Genomic DNA, 24,237 nt, shown 5'->3' on the forward strand with positions numbered 1-24,237 from the left:
TAGTACGATAACGACTTTATTTACACTAGACCGTAGTACGATAACAACTTTATTTAAACTAGACCGTAGTACGATAACAACTTTATTTACACTAGACCGTAGTACGATAACAACTTTATTTACACTAGACCGTAGTACGATAACAACTTTATTTACACTAGACCGTAGTACGATAACAACTTTATTTACACTAGACCGTAGTACGATAACAACTTTATTTACACTGGACCGTAGTACGATAACAACTTTATTTACACTAGACCGAAGTACGATAACAACTTTATTTACATTAGACCGTAGTACGATAACAACTTTATTTACACTAGACCGTAGTACGATAACAACTTTATTTACACTAGACCGTAGTACGATAACAACTTTATTTACACTAGACCGTAGTACGATAACGACTTTATTTAAACTAGACCGTAGTACGATAACAACTTTATTTACACTAGACCGTAGTACGATAACAACTTTATTTACACTAGACCGTAGTACGATAACGACTTTATTTAAACTAGACCGTAGTACGATAACAACTTTATTTAAACTAGACCGTAGTACGATAACGACTTTATTTAAACTAGACCGTAGTACGATAACAACTTTATTTACATTAGACCGTAGTACGATAACAACTTTATTTACACTAGACCGTAGTACGATAACAACTTTATTTACACTAGACCGTAGTACGATAACAACTTTATTTACACTAGACCGTAGTACGATAGCAACTTTATTTACACTAGACCGTAGTACGATAACGACTTTATTTAAACTAGACCGTAGTACGATAACAACTTTATTTACATTAGACCGTAGTACGATAACGACTTTATTTACACTAGACCGTAGTACGATAACAACTTTATTTACACTAGACCGTAGTACGATAACGACTTTATTTAAACTAGACCGTAGTACGATAACGACTTTATTTACATTAGACCGTAGTACGATAACAACTTTATTTACACTAGACCGTAGTACGATAACTTTATTTACACTAGACCGTAGTACGATAACAACTTTATTTACATTAGACCGTAGTACGATAACGACTTTATTTACACTAGACCGTAGTACGATAACAACTTTATTTACATTAGACCGTAGTACGATAACTACTTTATTTACACTAGACCGTAGTACGATAACAACTTTATTTAAACTAGACCGTAGTACGATAACGACTTTATTTACACTAGACCGTAGTACGATAACAACTTTATTTACACTAGACCGTAGTACGATAACAACTTTATTTAAACTAGACCGTAGTACGATAACAACTTTATTTACACTAGACCGTAGTACGATAACGACTTTATTTAAACTAGACCGTAGTACGATAACGACTTTATTTACATTAGACCGTAGTACGATAACGACTTTATTTACACTAGACCGTAGTACGATAACAACTTTATTTACACTAGACCGTAGTACGATAACAACTTTATTTACATTAGACCGTAGTACGATAACAACTTTATTTACACTAGACCGTAGTACGATAACAACTTTATTTACACTAGACCGTAGTACGATAACAACTTTATTTACATTAGACCGTAGTACGATAACAACTTTATTTACACTAGACCGTAGTACGATAACAACTTTATTTACACTAGACCGTAGTACGATAACAACTTTATTTACATTAGACCGTAGTACGATAACAACTTTATTTACACTAGACCGTAGTACGATAACAACTTTATTTACACTAGACCGTAGTACGATAACAACTTTATTTACACTAGACCGTAGTACGATAACAACTTTATTTACACTAGACCGTAGTACGATAACAACTTTATTTACACTAGACCGTAGTACGATAACAACTTTATTTACATTAGACCGTAGTACGATAACAACTTTATTTACATTAGACCGTAGTACGATAACGACTTTATTTACATTAGACCGTAGTACGATAACAACTTTATTTACACTAGACCGTAGTACGATAACAACTTTATTTACACTAGACCGTAGTACGATAACAACTTTATTTACATTAGACCGTAGTACGATAACAACTTTATTTACACTAGACCGTAGTACGATAACAACTTTATTTACACTAGACCGTAGTACGATAACAACTTTATTTACATTAGACCGTAGTACGATAACAACTTTATTTACACTAGACCGTAGTACGATAACAACTTTATTTACACTAGACCGTAGTACGATAACAACTTTATTTACATTAGACCGTAGTACGATAACAACTTTATTTACACTAGACCGTAGTACGATAACAACTTTATTTACACTAGACCGTAGTACGATAACAACTTTATTTACACTAGACCGTAGTACGATAACAACTTTATTTACACTAGACCGAAGTACGATAACAACTTTATTTACATTAGACCGTAGTACGATAACAACTTTATTTAGACTAGACCGTAGTACGATAACGACTTTATTTACACTAGACCGTAGTACGATAACAACTTTATTTACATTAGACCGTAGTACGATAACAACTTTATTTACACTAGACCGTAGTACGATAACAACTTTATTTACACTAGACCGTAGTACGATAACAACTTTATTTAAACTAGACCGTAGTACGATAACAACTTTATTTACACTAGACCGTAGTACGATAACAACTTTATTTACACTAGACCGTAGTACGATAACGACTTTATTTACACTAGACCGTAGTACGATAACAACTTTATTTAAACTAGACCGTAGTACGATAACAACTTTATTTACACTAGACCGTAGTACGATAACAACTTTATTTACATTAGACCGTAGTACGATAACAACTTTATTTACATTAGACCGTAGTACGATAACAACTTTATTTACATTAGACCGTAGTACGATAACGACTTTATTTACACTAGACCGTAGTACGATAACAACTTTATTTAAACTAGACCGTAGTACGATAACAACTTTATTTACACTAGACCGTAGTACGATAACAACTTTATTTACATTAGACCGTAGTACGATAACGACTTTATTTACACTAGACCGTAGTACGATAACAACTTTATTTAAACTAGACCGTAGTACGATAACAACTTTATTTACACTAGACCGTAGTACGATAACAACTTTATTTACACTAGACCGTAGTACGATAACAACTTTATTTACATTAGACCGTAGTACGATAACAACTTTATTTACACTAGACCGTAGTACGATAACAACTTTATTTACACTAGACCGTAGTACGATAACAACTTTATTTACACTAGACCGTAGTACGATAACAACTTTATTTACACTAGACCGAAGTACGATAACAACTTTATTTACATTAGACCGTAGTACGATAACAACTTTATTTACACTAGACCGTAGTACGATAACAACTTTATTTACACTAGACCGTAGTACGATAACAACTTTATTTACACTAGACCGTAGTACGATAACAACTTTATTTACACTAGACCGTAGTACGATAACGACTTTATTTACACTAGACCGTAGTACGATAACAACTTTATTTACACTAGACCGTAGTACGATAACAACTTTATTTACACTAGACCGTAGTACGATAACGACTTTATTTAAACTAGACCGTAGTACGATAACAACTTTATTTAAACTAGACCGTAGTACGATAACGACTTTATTTAAACTAGACCGTAGTACGATAACAACTTTATTTACATTAGACCGTAGTACGATAACAACTTTATTTACACTAGACCGTAGTACGATAACAACTTTATTTACACTAGACCGTAGTACGATAACAACTTTATTTACACTAGACCGTAGTACGATAGCAACTTTATTTAAACTAGACCGTAGTACGATAGCAACTTTATTTACACTTGACCGTAGTACGATAGCAACTTTATTTACATTAGACCGTAGTACGATAACAACTTTATTGACATTAGACCGTAGTACGATAACAACTTTATTTACACTAGACCGTAGTACGATAACAACTTTATTTACACTAGACCGTAGTACGATAACAACTTTATTTACACTAGACCGTAGTACGATAACAACTTTATTTACATTAGACCGTAGTACGATAACAACTTTATTTACACTAGACCGTAGTACGATAACGACTTTATTTACACTCGACCGTAGTACGATAACGACTTTATTTAAACTAGACCGTAGTACGATAACAACTTTATTTAAACTAGACCGTAGTACGATAACAACTTTATTTACAGTAGACCGTAGTACGATAACAACTTTATTTACACTAGACCGTAGTACGATAACAACTTTATTTACACTAGACCGTAGTACGATAACGACTTTATTTAAACTAGACCGTAGTACGATAACAACTTTATTTAAACTAGACCGTAGTACGATAACGACTTTATTTAAACTAGACCGTAGTACGATAACGACTTTATTTACATTAGACCGTAGTACGATAGCAACTTTATTTACACTTGACCGTAGTACGATAACAACTTTATTGACATTAGACCGTAGTACGATAACAACTTTATTGACATTAGACCGTAGTACGATAACAACTTTATTTACACTAGACCGTAGTACGATAACAACTTTATTTACACTAGAACGTCGTACGATAACAACTTTATTTACACTAGACCGTAGTACGATAACGACTTTATTTAAACTAGACCGTAGTACGATAACAACTTTATTTACACTAGACCGTAGTACGATAACAACTTTATTTACACTAGACCGTAGTACGATAACGACTTTATTTAAACTAGACCGTAGTACGATAACAACTTTATTGACATTAGACCGTAGTACGATAACGACTTTATTTACATTAGACCGTAGTACGATAACGACTTTATTTACATTAGACCGTAGTACGATAACAACTTTATTTACACTAGACCGTAGTACGATAACGACTTTATTTACATTAGACCGTAGTACGATAACGACTTTATTTACACTAGACCGTAGTACGATAACAACTTTATTTACACTAGACCGTAGTACGATAACGACTTTATTTAAACTAGACCGTAGTACGATAACAACTTTATTTACACTAGACCGTAGTACGATAACTTTATTTACACTAGACCGTAGTACGATAACAACTTTATTTACATTAGACCGTAGTACGATAACGACTTTATTTACACTAGACCGTAGTACGACAACAACTTTATTTACATTAGACCGTAGTACGATAACGACTTTATTTACATTAGACCGTAGTACGATAACAACTTTATTTACACTAGACCGTAGTACGATAACTTTATTTACACTAGACCGTAGTACGATAACAACTTTATTTACATTAGACCGTAGTACGATAACGACTTTATTTACACTAGACCGTAGTACGATAACTACTTTATTTACATTAGACCGTAGTACGATAACGACTTTATTTACATTAGACCGTAGTACGATAACAACTTTATTTACATTAGACCGTAGTACGATAACTACTTTATTTACACTAGACCGTAGTACGATAACAACTTTATTTACACTAGACCGTAGTACGATAACTACTTTATTTACACTAGACCGTAGTACGATAACAACTTTATTTACATTAGACCGTAGTACGATAACAACTTTATTTACACTAGACCGTAGTACGATAACAACTTTATTTACATTAGACCGTAGTACGATAACAACTTTATTTACATTAGACCGTAGTACGACAACAACTTTATTTACACTAGACCGTAGTACGATAACGACTTTATTTACACTAGACCGTAGTACGATAACGACTTTATTTAAACTAGACCGTAGTACGATAACGACTTTATTTACATTAGACCGTAGTACGATAACGACTTTATTTAAACTAGACCGTAGTACGATAACGACTTTATTTACATTAGACCGTAGTACGATAACGACTTTATTTACACTAGACCGTAGTACGATAACGACTTTATTTACATTAGACCGTAGTACGATAACTTTATTTACACTAGACCGTAGTACGATAACAACTTTATTTACACTAGACCGTAGTACGATAACAACTTTATTTAAACTAGACCGTAGTACGATAACGACTTTATTTACATTAGACCGTAGTACGATAGCAACTTTATTTACACTAGACCGTAGTACGATAACAACTTTATTTACACTAGACCGTAGTACGATAACTTTATTTACACTAGACCGTAGTACGATAACAACTTTATTTACACTAGACCGTAGTACGATAACAACTTTATTTAAACTAGACCGTAGTACGATAACGACTTTATTTACATTAGACCGTAGTACGATAGCAACTTTATTTACACTAGACCGTAGTACGATAACAACTTTATTTACATTAGACCGTAGTACGATAACAACTTTATTTACACTAGACCGTAGTACGATAACAACTTTATTTACACTAGACCGTAGTACGATAACAACTTTATTTACATTAGACCGTAGTACGATAACAACTTTATTGACATTAGACCGTAGTACGACAACGACTTTATTTAAACTAGACCGTAGTACGATAACGACTTTATTTACATTAGACCGTAGTACGATAACAACTTTAGTTAAACTAGACCGTAGTACGATAACAACTTTATTTACATTAGACCGTAGTACGATAGCAACTTTATTTACACTTGACCGTAGTACGATAACAACTTTATTTACATTAGACCGTAGTACGATAACAACTTTATTGACATTAGACCGTAGTACGATAACAACTTTATTTAAACTAGACCGTAGTACGATAACGACTTTATTTACATTAGACCGTAGTACGATAACAACTTTATTTACACTAGACCGTAGTACGATAACAACTTTATTTACATTAGACCGTAGTACGATAGCAACTTTATTTACACTTGACCGTAGTACGACAACAACTTTATTTACACTAGACCGTAGTACGATAACAACTTTATTTACACTAGACCGTAGTACGACAACAACTTTATTTAAACTCGACCGTAGTACGATAACAACTTTATTTACATTAGACCGTAGTACGATAACAACTTTATTTAAACTAGACCGTAGTACGATAACAACTTTATTTACATTAGACCGTAGTACGATAACAACTTTATTTACACTAGACCGTAGTACGATAGCAACTTTATTTAAACTAGACCGTAGTACGATAACGACTTTATTTACATTAGACCGTAGTACGATAACAACTTTATTTACACTAGACCGTAGTACGATAACGACTTTATTTACATTAGACCGTAGTACGATAACAACTTTATTTAAACTAGACCGTAGTACGATAACAACTTTATTTACACTAGACCGTAGTACGATAACAACTTTATTTACATTAGACCGTAGTACGATAACAACTTTATTTACACTAGACCGTAGTACGATAACAACTTTATTTACATTAGACCGTAGTACGATAGCAACTTTATTTACACTTGACCGTAGTACGATAACAACTTTTTTTACATTAGACCGTAGTACGATAACAACTTTATTGACATTAGACCGTAGTACGATAACAACTTTATTTAAACTAGACCGTAGTACGATAACGACTTTATTTACATTAGACCGTAGTACGATAACAACTTTATTTACACTAGACCGTAGTACGATAACGACTTTATTTACATTAGACCGTAGTACGATAACGACTTTATTTACACTAGACCGTAGTACGATAACAACTTTATTTAAACTCGACCGTAGTACGATAACGACTTTATTTACATTAGACCGTAGTACGATAACAACTTTATTTAAACTCGACCGTAGTACGATAACAACTTTATTTACACTAGACCGTAGTACGATAACAACTTTATTTAAACTAGACCGTAGTACGATAACGACTTTATTTACACTAGACCGTAGTACGATAACAACTTTATTTACATTAGACCGTAGTACGATAACGACTTTATTTACATTAGACCGTAGTACGATAACAACTTTATTTACACTAGACCGTAGTACGATAACAACTTTATTTAAACTCGACCGTAGTACGATAACGACTTTATTTACATTAGACCGTAGTACGATAGCAACTTTATTTACACTAGACCGTAGTACGATAACAACTTTATTGACATTAGACCGTAGTACGATAACAACTTTATTTAAACTAGACCGTAGTACGATAACAACTTTATTTACACTTGACCGTAGTACGATAACAACTTTATTTACATTAGACCGTAGTACGATAACAACTTTATTGACATTAGACCGTAGTACGATAACAACTTTATTTAAACTAGACCATAGTACGATAACGACTTTATTTACACTAGACCGTAGTACGATAACAACTTTATTTACACTAGACCGTAGTACGATAACAACTTTATTTACATTAGACCGTAGTACGATAACAACTTTATTTAAACAAGACCGTAGTACGAAAACGACTTTATTTACACTAGACCGTAGTACGATAAAAACTTTATTTACACTAGACCGTAGTACGATAACAACTTTATTTACACTAGACCGTAGTACGATAACAACTTTATTTACACTAGACCGTAGTACTATAACAACTTTATTTACATTAGACCGTAGTACGATAACAACTTTATTTACACTAGACCGTAGTACGACAACAACTTTATTTACACTAGACCGTAGTACGATAACGACTTTATTTAAACTAGACCGTAGTACGATAACAACTTTATTTACACTAGACCGTAGTACGATAACGACTTTATTTACACTAGACCGTAGTACGATAACGACTTTATTTACACTAGACCGTAGTACGATAACAACTTTATTTACACTAGACCGTAGTACGATAACGACTTTATTTAAACTAGACCGTAGTACGATAACAACTTTATTTACACCAGACCGTAGTACGATAACAACTTTATTTACACCAGACCGTAGTACGATAACAACTTTATTTACACCAGACCGTAGTACGATAACAACTTTATTTACACCAGACCGTAGTACGATAACGACTTTATTTAGACTAGACCGTAGTACGATAACAACTTTATTTACACCAGACCGTAGTACGATAACAACTTTATTTACACTAGACCGTAGTACGATAACGACTTTATTTACACTAGACCGTAGTACTATAACAACTTTATTTACATTAGACCGTAGTACGATAACAACTTTATTTACACTAGACCGTAGTACGATAACAACTTTATTTACACTAGACCGTAGTACGATAACGACTTTATTTAAACTAGACCGTAGTACGATAACAACTTTATTTACACTAGACCGTAGTACGATAACGACTTTATTTACACTAGACCGTAGTACGATAACGACTTTATTTAAACTAGACCGTAGTACGATAACAACTTTATTTACACTAGACCGTAGTACGATAACGACTTTATTTACAGTAGACCGTAGTTCGATAACAACTTTATTTACACTAGACCGTAGTACGATAACAACTTTATTTACACCAGACCGTAGTACGATAACAACTTTATTTACATTAGACCGTAGTACGATAACAACTTTATTTACACCAGACCGTAGTACGATAACAACTTTATTTACACCAGACCGTAGTACGATAACAACTTTATTTACACCAGACCGTAGTACGATAACGACTTTATTTAGACTAGACCGTAGTACGATAACGACTTTATTTACATTAGACCGTAGTACGATAACAACTTTATTTACACTAGACCGTAGTACTATAACAACTTTATTTACATTAGACCGTAGTACGATAGCAACTTTATTTACACTAGACCGTAGTACGATAACAACTTTATTTACACTAGACCGTAGTACGATAACAACTTTATTTACACTAGACCGTAGTACGATAACAACTTTATTTACATTAGACCGTAGTACGATAACAACTTTATTTACATTAGACCGTAGTACGATAACAACTTTATTTACACTAGACCGTAGTACTATAACAACTTTATTTACATTAGACCGTAGTACGATAACAACTTTATTTACACCAGACCGTAGTACGATAACAACTTTATTTACATTAGACCGTAGTACGATAACGACTTTATTTAAACTAGACCGTAGTACGATAACGACTTTATTTAGACTAGACCGTAGTACGATAACGACTTTATTTACACTAGACCGTAGTACGATAACAACTTTATTTACATTAGACCGTAGTACGATAACAACTTTATTTACACTAGACCGTAGTACTATAACAACTTTATTTACATTAGACCGTAGTACGATAACAACTTTATTTACACCAGACCGTAGTACGATAACAACTTTATTTACACCAGACCGTAGTACGATAACAACTTTATTTACACCAGACCGTAGTACGATAACGACTTTATTTAGACTAGACCGTAGTACGATAACAACTTTATTTACACCAGACCGTAGTACGATAACAACTTTATTTACACCAGACCGTAGTACGATAACGACTTTATTTACACCAGACCGTAGTACGATAACGACTTTATTTAGACTAGACCGTAGTACGATAACGACTTTATTTACATTAGACCGTAGTACGATAGCAACTTTATTTACACTTGACCGTAGTACGATAACAACTTTATTTACATTAGACCGTAGTACGATAACAACTTTATTGACATTAGACCGTAGTACGATAACAACTTTATTTACACTAGACCGTAGTACGATAACGACTTTATTTACATTAGACCGTAGTACGATAACAACTTTATTTACACTAGACCGTAGTACGATAACGACTTTATTTACATTAGACCGTAGTACGATAACGACTTTATTTACACTAGACCGTAGTACGATAACAACTTTATTTAAACTCGACCGTAGTACGATAACGACTTTATTTACATTAGACCGTAGTACGATAACAACTTTATTTAAACTCGACCGTAGTACGATAACAACTTTATTTACACTAGACCGTAGTACGATAACAACTTTATTTAAACTAGACCGTAGTACGATAACGACTTTATTTACACTAGACCGTAGTACGATAACAACTTTATTTACACTAGACCGTAGTACGATAACGACTTTATTTACACTAGACCGTAGTACGATAACAACTTTATTTACATTAGACCGTAGTACGATAACGACTTTATTTACATTAGACCGTAGTACGATAACAACTTTATTTACACTAGACCGTAGTACGATAACAACTTTATTTAAACTCGACCGTAGTACGATAACGACTTTATTTACATTAGACCGTAGTACGATAGCAACTTTATTTACACTTGACCGTAGTACGATAACAACTTTATTTACATTAGACCGTAGTACGATAACAACTTTATTGACATTAGACCGTAGTACGATAACAACTTTATTTAAACTAGACCATAGTACGATAACGACTTTATTTACACTAGACCGTAGTACGATAACAACTTTATTTACACTAGACCGTAGTACGATAACAACTTTATTTACATTAGACCGTAGTACGATAACAACTTTATTTAAACAAGACCGTAGTACGAAAACGACTTTATTTACACTAGACCGTAGTACGATAACAACTTTATTTACACTAGACCGTAGTACGATAACAACTTTATTTACACTAGACCGTAGTACGATAATAACAACTTTATTTACATTAGACCGTAGTACGATAACGACTTTATTTACACTAGACCGTAGTACGATAACAACTTTATTTACACTAGACCGTAGTACGATAACAACTTTATTTACACTAGACCGTAGTACGATAACGACTTTATTTACACTAGACCGTAGTACTATAACAACTTTATTTACATTAGACCGTAGTACGATAACAACTTTATTTACACTAGACCGTAGTACGATAACAACTTTATTTACACTAGACCGTAGTACGATAACAACTTTATTTACACTAGACCGTAGTACGATAACAACTTTATTTACATTAGACCGTAGTACGATAACGACTTTATTTACATTAGACCGTAGTACGATAACAACTTTATTTACACTAGACCGTAGTACGATAACAACTTTATTTACACTAGACCGTAGTACGATAACGACTTTATTTACACTAGACCGTAGTACGATAACAACTTTATTTACACTAGACCGTAGTACGATAACAACTTTATTTACATTAGACCGTAGTACGATAACGACTTTATTTACATTAGACCGTAGTACGATAACAACTTTATTTACACTAGACCGTAGTACGATAACAACTTTATTTACACTAGACCGTAGTACGATAGCAACTTTATTTACATTAGACCGTAGTACGATAACAACTTTATTTAAACTCGACCGTAGTACGATAACAACTTTATTTACACTAGACCGTAGTACGATAACAACTTTATTTACACTAGACCGTAGTACGATAGCAACTTTATTTACACTAGACCGTAGTACGATAACAACTTTATTTAAACTCGACCGTAGTACGATAACAACTTTATTTACACTAGACCGTAGTACGATAACAACTTTATTTACACTAGACCGTAGTACGATAGCAACTTTATTTACATTAGACCGTAGTACGATAGCAACTTTATTTACATTAGACCGTAGTACGATAGCAACTTTATTTACACTTGACCGTAGTACGATAACAACTTTATTTACATTAGACCGTAGTACGATAACAACTTTATTGACATTAGACCGTAGTACGATAACAACTTTATTTAAACTAGACCATAGTACGATAACGACTTTATTTACACTAGACCGTAGTACGATAACAACTTTATTTACACTAGACCGTAGTACGATAACAACTTTATTTACATTAGACCGTAGTACGATAACAACTTTATTTAAACAAGACCGTAGTACGAAAACGACTTTATTTACACTAGACCGTAGTACGATAACAACTTTATTTACACTAGACCGTAGTACGATAACAACTTTATTTACACTAGACCGTAGTACGATAATAACAACTTTATTTACACTAGACCGTAGTACGATAACAACTTTATTTACACTAGACCGTAGTACGATAACGACTTTATTTACACTAGACCGTAGTACGATAACAACTTTATTTACACTAGACCGTAGTACGATAACAACTTTATTTACATTAGACCGTAGTACGATAACAACTTTATTTAAACTAGACCGTAGTACGATAACAACTTTATTTACATTAGACCGTAGTACGATAACGACTTTATTTACACTAGACCGTAGTACGATAACAACTTTATTTACACTAGACCGTAGTACGATAACAACTTTATTTACACTAGACCGTAGTACGATAACGACTTTATTTACACTAGACCGTAGTACGATAACGACTTTATTTACACTAGACCGTAGTACGATAACAACTTTATTTACATTAGACCGTAGTACGATAACGACTTTATTTACACTAGACCGTAGTACGATAACAACTTTATTTACATTAGACCGTAGTACGATAACGACTTTATTTACACTAGACCGTAGTACGATAACAACTTTATTTACACTAGACCGTAGTACGATAACAACTTTATTTACACTAGACCGTAGTACGATAACGACTTTATTTACACTAGACCGTAGTACGATAACGACTTTATTTACACTAGACCGTAGTACGATAACGACTTTATTTACATTAGACCGTAGTACGATAACGACTTTATTTACACTAGACCGTAGTACGATAACAACTTTATTTACATTAGACCGTAGTACGATAACAACTTTATTTACACTAGACCGTAGTACGATAACAACTTTATTTACACTAGACCGTAGTACGATAACGACTTTATTTACACTAGACCGTAGTACGAAAACAACTTTATTGACATTAGACCGTAGTACGATAACAACTTTATTTAAACTAGACCATAGTACGATAACGACTTTATTTACACTAGACCGTAGTACGATAACAACTTTATTTACACTAGACCGTAGTACGATAACAACTTTATTTACATTAGACCGTAGTACGATAACAACTTTATTTAAACAAGACCGTAGTACGAAAACGACTTTATTTACATTAGACCGTAGTACGATAACGACTTTATTTACACTAGACCGTAGTACGACAACAACTTTATTTACACTAGACCGTAGTACGATAACAACTTTATTTACACTAGACCGTAGTACGATAACAACTTTATTTACACTAGACCGTAGTACGATAATAACAACTTTATTTACATTAGACCGTAGTACGATAACGACTTTATTTACACTAGACCGTAGTACGATAACAACTTTATTTACACTAGACCGTAGTACGATAACAACTTTATTTACACTAGACCGTAGTACGACAACAACTTTATTTACACTAGACCGTAGTACGATAACGACTTTATTTAAACTAGACCGTAGTACGATAACGACTTTATTTACACCAGACCGTAGTACGATAACGACTTTATTTAAACTAGACCGTAGTACGATAACGACTTTATTTAAACTAGACCGTAGTACGATAACGACTTTATTTACACCAGACCGTAGTACGATAACGACTTTATTTACACTAGACCGTAGTACGATAACAACTTTATTTACACTAGACCGTAGTACGATAACGACTTTATTTAAACTAGACCGTAGTACGATAACGACTTTATTTACACCAGACCGTAGTACGATAACGACTTTATTTACACCAGACCGTAGTACGATAACGACTTTATTTAGACTAGACCGTAGTTCGATAACAACTTTATTTACACTAGACCGTAGTACGATAACAACTTTATTTACATTAGACCGTAGTACGATAACAACTTTATTTACACCAGACCGTAGTACGATAACAACTTTATTTACACCAGACCGTAGTACGATAACAACTTTATTTACACCAGACCGTAGTACGATAACGACTTTATTTAGACTAGACCGTAGTACGATAACGACTTTATTTACACTAGACCGTAGTTCGATAACAACTTTATTTACACTAGACCGTAGTACGATAACAACTTTATTTACATTAGACCGTAGTACGATAACAACTTTATTTACACCAGACCGTAGTACGATAACAACTTTATTTACACCAGACCGTAGTACGATAACAACTTTATTTACACCAGACCGTAGTACGATAACGACTTTATTTAGACTAGACCGTAGTACGATAACAACTTTATTTACATTAGACCGTAGTACGATAACAACTTTATTTACACCAGACCGTAGTACGATAACGACTTTATTTAGACTAGACCGTAGTACGATAACGACTTTATTTACACTAGACCGTAGTTCGATAACAACTTTATTTACACCAGACCGTAGTACGATAACAACTTTATTTACACTAGACCGTAGTACGATAACGACTTTATTTACACTAGACCGTAGTTCGATAACAACTTTATTTACACTAGACCGTAGTACGATAACAACTTTATTTACACTAGACCGTAGTACGATAACAACTTTATTTACACCAGACCGTAGTACGATAACAACTTTATTTACACCAGACCGTAGTACGATAACGACTTTATTTACACTAGACCGTAGTACGATAACAACTTTATTTACATTAGACCGTAGTACGATAACAACTTTATTTACACCAGACCGTAGTACGATAACAACTTTATTTACACCAGACCGTAGTACGATAACGACTTTATTTAGACTAGACCGTAGTACGATAACGACTTTATTTACACTAGACCGTAGTACGATAACAACTTTATTTACACTAGACCGTAGTACGATAACAACTTTATTTACACCAGACCGTAGTACGATAACAACTTTATTTACACCAGACCGTAGTACGATAACGACTTTATTTACACTAGACCGTAGTACGATAACGACTTTATTTACATTAGACCGTAGTACGATAACGACTTTATTTACATTAGACCGTAGTACGATAACAACTTTATTTACACTAGACCGTAGTACGACAACGACTTTATTTACATTAGACCGTAGTACGATAACAACTTTATTTACATTAGACCGTAGTACGATAACAACTTTATTTACACTAGACCGTAGTACGATAACGACTTTATTTACACTAGACCGTAGTACGATAACGACTTTATTTACACTAGACCGTAGTACGATAACGACTTTATTTACACTAGACCGTAGTACGATAACAACTTTATTTACACTAGACCGTAGTACGACAACGACTTTATTTACATTAGACCGTAGTACGATAACAACTTTATTTACATTAGACCGTAGTACGATAACAACTTTATTTACACTAGACCGTAGTACGATAACGACTTTATTTACATTAGACCGTAGTACGATAACAACTTTATTTACATTAGACCGTAGTACGATAACAACTTTATTTACATTAGACCGTAGTACGATAACGACTTTATTTACACTAGACCGTAGTACGATAACAACTTTATTTACACCAGACCGTAGTACGATAACGACTTTATTTACACTAGACCGTAGTACGATAACGACTTTATTTACACTAGACCGTAGTACGATAACAACTTTATTTACACTAGACCGTAGTACGACAACAACTTTATTTACACTAGACCGTAGTACGACAACAACTTTATTTACATTAGACCGTAGTACGATAACAACTTTATTTACATTAGACCGTAGTACGATAACAACTTTATTTACACTAGACCGTAGTACGATAACAACTTTATTTACACTAGACCGTAGTACGACAACAACTTTATTTACACTAGACCGTAGTACGATAACGACTTTATTTAAACTAGACCGTAGTACGATAACAACTTTATTTACATTAGACCGTAGTACGATAACGACTTTATTTACACCAGACCGTAGTACGATAACGACTTTATTTAAACTAGACCGTAGTACGATAACGACTTTATTTAAACTAGACCGTAGTACGATAACGACTTTATTTACACCAGACCGTAGTACGATAACGACTTTATTTACACTAGACCGTAGTACGATAACGACTTTATTTACACTAGACCGTAGTACGATAACGACTTTATTTAAACTAGACCGTAGTACGATAACGACTTTATTTACACCAGACCGTAGTACGATAACGACTTTATTTACACTAGACCGTAGTACGATAACGACTTTATTTACACTAGACCGTAGTACGATAACAACTTTATTTACATTAGACCGTAGTACGATAACGACTTTATTTACACTAGACCGTAGTACGATAACAACTTTATTTACATTAGACCGTAGTACGATAACGACTTTATTTACATTAGACCGTAGTACGATAACGACTTTATTTACACTAGACCGTAGTACGATAACAACTTTATTTACATTAGACCGTAGTACGATAACGACTTTATTTACACCAGACCGTAGTACGATAACGACTTTATTTAGACTAGACCGTAGTTCGATAACAACTTTATTTACACTAGACCGTAGTACGATAACAACTTTATTTACATTAGACCGTAGTACGATAACAACTTTATTTACACCAGACCGTAGTACGATAACAACTTTATTTACACCAGACCGTAGTACGATAACAACTTTATTTACACCAGACCGTAGTACGATAACGACTTTATTTAGACTAGACCGTAGTACGATAACGACTTTATTTAGACTAGACCGTAGTTCGATAACAACTTTATTTAAACTAGACCGTAGTACGATAACGACTTTATTTACATTAGACCGTAGTTCGATAACAACTTTATTTACACTAGACCGTAGTACGATAACAACTTTATTTACATTAGACCGTAGTACGATAACAACTTTATTTACACCAGACCGTAGTACGATAACAACTTTATTTACACCAGACCGTAGTACGATAACAACTTTATTTACACCAGACCGTAGTACGATAACGACTTTATTTAGACTAGACCGTAGTACGATAACAACTTTATTTACATTAGACCGTAGTACGATAACAACTTTATTTACACCAGACCGTAGTACGATAACAACTTTATTTACACCAGACCGTAGTACGATAACGACTTTATTTAGACTAGACCGTAGTACGATAACGACTTTATTTACACTAGACCGTAGTTCGATAACAACTTTATTTACACTAGACCGTAGTACGATAACGACTTTATTTACACTAGACCGTAGTACGATAACAACTTTATTTACACCAGACCGTAGTACGATAACAACTTTATTTACACCAGACCGTAGTACGATAACGACTTTATTTACACTAGACCGTAGTACGATAACAACTTTATTTACATTAGACCGTAGTACGATAACAACTTTATTTACACCAGACCGTAGTACGATAACAACTTTATTTACACCAGACCGTAGTACGATAACGACTTTATTTAGACTAGACCGTAGTACGATAACGACTTTATTTACACTAGACCGTAGTTCGATAACAACTTTATTTACACCAGACCGTAGTACGATAACAACTTTATTTACACTAGACCGTAGTACGATAACAACTTTATTTACACCAGACCGTAGTACGATAACAACTTTATTTACACCAGACCGTAGTACGATAACGACTTTATTTACACTAGACCGTAGTACGATAACGACTTTATTTACATTAGACCGTAGTACGATAACGACTTTATTTACATTAGACCGTAGTACGATAACGACTTTATTTACACTAGACCGTAGTACGATAACAACTTTATTTACACTAGACCGTAGTACGATAACAACTTTATTTACACTAGACCGTAGTACGATAACAACTTTATTTACACTAGACCGTAGTACGATAACAACTTTATTTACACTAGACCGTAGTACGATAACGACTTTATTTACATTAGACCGTAGTACGATAACGACTTTATTTACACTAGACCGTAGTACGATAACAACTTTATTTACACTAGACCGTAGTACGATAACAACTTTATTTACACTAGACCGTAGTACGATAACAACTTTATTTACACTAGACCGTAGTACGACAACAACTTTATTTACATTAGACCGTAGTACGATAACAACTTTATTTACATTAGACCGTAGTACGATAACAACTTTATTTACACTAGACCGTAGTACGATAACAACTTTATTTACACTAGACCGTAGTACGATAGCAACTTTATTTAAACTAGACCGTAGTACGACAGCAACTTTATTTACATTAGACCGTAGTACGATAACGACTTTATTTACACTAGACCGTAGTACGATAACGACTTTATTTACACTAGACCGTAGTACGACAACAACTTTATTTACACTAGACCGTAGTACGATAACGACTTTATTTACACTAGACCGTAGTACGATAACAACTTTATTTACACTAGACCGTAGTACGACAACAACTTTATTTACATTAGACCGTAGTACGATAACAACTTTATTTACACTAGACCGTAGTACGATAACAACTTTATTTACACTAGACCGTAGTACGATAGCAACTTTATTTACATTAGACCGTAGTACGATAACAACTTTATTTACACTAGACCGTAGTACGATAACAACTTTATTTAAACTAGACCGTAGTACGATAACGACTTTATTTACACTAGACCGTAGTACGACAACAACTTTATTTACACTAGACCGTAGTACGATAACGACTTTATTTACATTAGACCGTAGTACGATAACGACTTTATTTACACTAGACCGTAGTACTATAACAACTTTATTTACACTAGACCGTAGTACGATAACAACTTTATTTACACTAGACCGTAGTACGATAACAACTTTATTTACATTAGACCGTAGTACGATAACAACTTTATTTACACTAGACCGTAGTACGATAACAACTTTATTTACACTAGACCGTAGTACGATAACGACTTTATTTACACTAGACCGTAGTACGAAAACAACTTTATTGACATTAGACCGTAGTACGATAACAACTTTATTTAAACTAGACCATAGTACGATAACGACTTTATTTACACTAGACCGTAGTACGATAACAACTTTATTTACACTAGACCGTAGTACGATAACAACTTTATTTACATTAGACCGTAGTACGATAACAACTTTATTTAAACAAGACCGTAGTACGAAAACGACTTTATTTACACTAGACCGTAGTACGACAACAACTTTATTTACACTAGACCGTAGTACGATAACAACTTTATTTACACTAGACCGTAGTACGATAACAACTTTATTTACACTAGACCGTAGTACGATAATAACAACTTTATTTACATTAGACCGTAGTACGATAACGACTTTATTTACACTAGACCGTAGTACGATAACAACTTTATTTACACTAGACCGTAGTACGATAACAACTTTATTTACACTAGACCGTAGTACGACAACAACTTTATTTACACTAGACCGTAGTACGATAACGACTTTATTTAAACTAGACCGTAGTACGATAACGACTTTATTTACACCAGACCGTAGTACGATAACGACTTTATTTAAACTAGACCGTAGTACGATAACGACTTTATTTAAACTAGACCGTAGTACGATAACAACTTTATTTACACTAGACCGTAGTACGATAACAACTTTATTTACACTAGACCGTAGTACGATAACGACTTTATTTAAACTAGACCGTAGTACGATAACGACTTTATTTACACCAGACCGTAGTACGATAACGACTTTATTTACACCAGACCGTAGTACGATAACAACTTTATTTACATTAGACCGTAGTACTATAACGACTTTATTTAAACTAGACCGTAGTACGATAACGACTTTATTTACACTAGACCGTAGTACGATAACAACTTTATTTACACTAGACCGTAGTACGATAACGACTTTATTTAAACTAGACCGTAGTACGATAACGACTTTATTTACACCAGACCGTAGTACGATAACGACTTTATTTACACCAGACCGTAGTACGATAACGACTTTATTTAGACTAGACCGTAGTACTATAACAACTTTATTTAGACTAGACCGTAGTACTATAACAACTTTATTTACACTAGACCGTAGTACGATAACAACTTTATTTACATTAGACCGTAGTACGATAACAACTTTATTTACACCAGACCGTAGTACGATAACAACTTTATTTACACCAGACCGTAGTACGATAACAACTTTATTTACACCAGACCGTAGTACGATAACGACTTTATTTAGACTAGACCGTAGTACGATAACAACTTTATTTACATTAGACCGTAGTACGATAACAACTTTATTTACACCAGACCGTAGTACGATAACGACTTTATTTAGACTAGACCGTAGTACGATAACGACTTTATTTACACTAGACCGTAGTTCGATAACAACTTTATTTACACCAGACCGTAGTACGATAACAACTTTATTTACACTAGACCGTAGTACGATAACGACTTTATTTACACTAGACCGTAGTTCGATAACAACTTTATTTACACTAGACCGTAGTACGATAACAACTTTATTTACACTAGACCGTAGTACGATAACAACTTTATTTACACCAGACCGTAGTACGATAACAACTTTATTTACACCAGACCGTAGTACGATAACGACTTTATTTACACTAGACCGTAGTACGATAACAACTTTATTTACATTAGACCGTAGTACGATAACAACTTTATTTACACCAGACCGTAGTACGATAACAACTTTATTTACACCAGACCGTAGTACGATAACGACTTTATTTAGACTAGACCGTAGTACGATAACGACTTTATTTACACTAGACCGTAGTACGATAACAACTTTATTTACACTAGACCGTAGTACGATAACAACTTTATTTACACCAGACCGTAGTACGATAACAACTTTATTTACACCAGACCGTAGTACGATAACGACTTTATTTACACTAGACCGTAGTACGATAACGACTTTATTTACATTAGACCGTAGTACGATAACGACTTTATTTACATTAGACCGTAGTACGATAACAACTTTATTTACATTAGACCGTAGTACGATAACAACTTTATTTACACTAGACCGTAGTACGATAACGACTTTATTTAAACTAGACCGTAGTACGATAACAACTTTATTTACATTAGACCGTAGTACGATAACGACTTTATTTACACTAGACCGTAGTACGATAACGACTTTATTTACACTAGACCGTAGTACGATAACGACTTTATTTAAACTAGACCGTAGTACGATAACGACTTTATTTACACCAGACCGTAGTACGATAACGACTTTATTTACACTAGACCGTAGTACGATAACGACTTTATTTACACTAGACCGTAGTACGATAACAACTTTATTTACATTAGACCGTAGTACGATAACGACTTTATTTACACTAGACCGTAGTACGATAACAACTTTATTTACATTAGACCGTAGTACGATAACGACTTTATTTACATTAGACCGTAGTACGATAACGACTTTATTTACACTAGACCGTAGTACGATAACAACTTTATTTACATTAGACCGTAGTACGATAACGACTTTATTTACACCAGACCGTAGTACGATAACGACTTTATTTAGACTAGACCGTAGTTCGATAACAACTTTATTTACACTAGACCGTAGTACGATAACAACTTTATTTACATTAGACCGTAGTACGATAACAACTTTATTTACACCAGACCGTAGTACGATAACAACTTTATTTACACCAGACCGTAGTACGATAACAACTTTATTTACACCAGACCGTAGTACGATAACGACTTTATTTAGACTAGACCGTAGTACGATAACGACTTTATTTAGACTAGACCGTAGTTCGATAACAACTTTATTTAAACTAGACCGTAGTACGATAACGACTTTATTTACATTAGACCGTAGTTCGATAACAACTTTATTTACACTAGACCGTAGTACGATAACAACTTTATTTACATTAGACCGTAGTACGATAACAACTTTATTTACACCAGACCGTAGTACGATAACAACTTTATTTACACCAGACCGTAGTACGATAACAACTTTATTTACACCAGACCGTAGTACGATAACGACTTTATTTAGACTAGACCGTAGTACGATAACAACTTTATTTACATTAGACCGTAGTACGATAACAACTTTATTTACACCAGACCGTAGTACGATAACAACTTTATTTACACCAGACCGTAGTACGATAACGACTTTATTTAGACTAGACCGTAGTACGATAACGACTTTATTTACACTAGACCGTAGTTCGATAACAACTTTATTTACACTAGACCGTAGTACGATAACGACTTTATTTACACTAGACCGTAGTACGATAACAACTTTATTTACACCAGACCGTAGTACGATAACAACTTTATTTACACCAGACCGTAGTACGATAACGACTTTATTTACACTAGACCGTAGTACGATAACAACTTTATTTACATTAGACCGTAGTACGATAACAACTTTATTTACACCAGACCGTAGTACGATAACAACTTTATTTACACCAGACCGTAGTACGATAACGACTTTATTTAGACTAGACCGTAGTTCGATAACAACTTTATTTACACCAGACCGTAGTACGATAACAACTTTATTTACACTAGACCGTAGTACGATAACAACTTTATTTACACCAGACCGTAGTACGATAACAACTTTATTTACACTAGACCGTAGTACGATAACGACTTTATTTACACTAGACCGTAGTTCGATAACAACTTTATTTACACCAGACCGTAGTACGATAACAACTTTATTTACACTAGACCGTAGTACGATAACAACTTTATTTACACCAGACCGTAGTACGATAACAACTTTATTTACACCAGACCGTAGTACGATAACGACTTTATTTACACTAGACCGTAGTACGATAACGACTTTATTTACATTAGACCGTAGTACGATAACGACTTTATTTACATTAGACCGTAGTACGATAACGACTTTATTTACACTAGACCGTAGTACGATAACAACTTTATTTACACTAGACCGTAGTACGATAACGACTTTATTTACACTAGACCGTAGTACGATAACGACTTTATTTACACTAGACCGTAGTACGATAACGACTTTATTTACACTAGACCGTAGTACGATAACGACTTTATTTACACTAGACCGTAGTACGATAACAACTTTATTTACACTAGACCGTAGTACGACAACAACTTTATTTACATTAGACCGTAGTACGATAACAACTTTATTTACATTAGACCGTAGTACGATAACAACTTTATTTACACTAGACCGTAGTACGATAACAACTTTATTTACACTAGACCGTAGTACGATAGCAACTTTATTTAAACTAGACCGTAGTACGACAGCAACTTTATTTACATTAGACCGTAGTACGATAACGACTTTATTTACACTAGACCGTAGTACGATAACGACTTTATTTACACTAGACCGTAGTACGACAACAACTTT

The 24,237-nt window shown here is 33.8% G+C and overlaps 1 protein-coding gene across 1 annotated transcript in view; it reads right to left on the reverse strand.

The window, feature by feature from the left end:
- The window catches only part of ctc1 (CTS telomere maintenance complex component 1), a 212,201-nt gene that overhangs the window by 173,753 nt on the left and 14,211 nt on the right, over positions 1-24,237 (reverse strand). The gene's annotated exons all lie outside the window — the stretch shown is intronic.

The sequence above is a fragment of the Embiotoca jacksoni genome, unplaced genomic scaffold, assembly GCF_022577435.1.
Source record: "Embiotoca jacksoni isolate LCO1_2020_lvr unplaced genomic scaffold, fEmbJac1.0.p SCAF_68, whole genome shotgun sequence".
Taxonomy (NCBI): Eukaryota; Metazoa; Chordata; class Actinopteri; family Embiotocidae; genus Embiotoca; species Embiotoca jacksoni.